Raw genomic sequence first — 446 nt, 5'->3', positions numbered from 1 at the left:
TTTGCCCCCAACGCTCCCAGCGCCTGCACCTGGGCGGAGAGGTAGCTACAGCTGGGAGATCTTAGCCTTTTGCAAGGCAAACACCAGGCAGGCATGCCGAGGACCTCGGAGGAAGAGGAGGGGAAGATCCCCAGGTGGAGACCAAGATGCTGCTCACGCTGAGTCGTCTAGGAGACCCTTCCTAGTTTAAAAAGTGTTTATTTGCTCGGAGAACATTTCAGGAGTCATCCCTCGGAGCCCAAGTGTGCCGCCCCCCGGGAGGGGCCTGGAGACGCCCGCGCGGCCCCCCTGCAAGGTTTTCTCAGCCCTGGGCGCCCCCAGCCCTGGCACCCACCCGGGGAGCCGCAGTGGGCCGGTCCGCGCGGCCGCCGCCTCCCACAGCGCCCGCGCCCGTCCCGCCCCCGGCGCGTCTCCTCCGGGCCGGCGCGGCGGCGGGCTCAGTCCTC

This window comes from Rhinopithecus bieti, unplaced genomic scaffold (assembly GCF_001698545.2).
Source record: "Rhinopithecus bieti isolate Rb0 unplaced genomic scaffold, ASM169854v2 scaffold_19482, whole genome shotgun sequence".
NCBI lineage: Eukaryota > Metazoa > Chordata > Mammalia > Primates > Cercopithecidae > Rhinopithecus > Rhinopithecus bieti.
The sequence above is the reverse complement of the archived record's forward strand: the minus strand, read 5'-3'. Positions refer to the sequence as shown.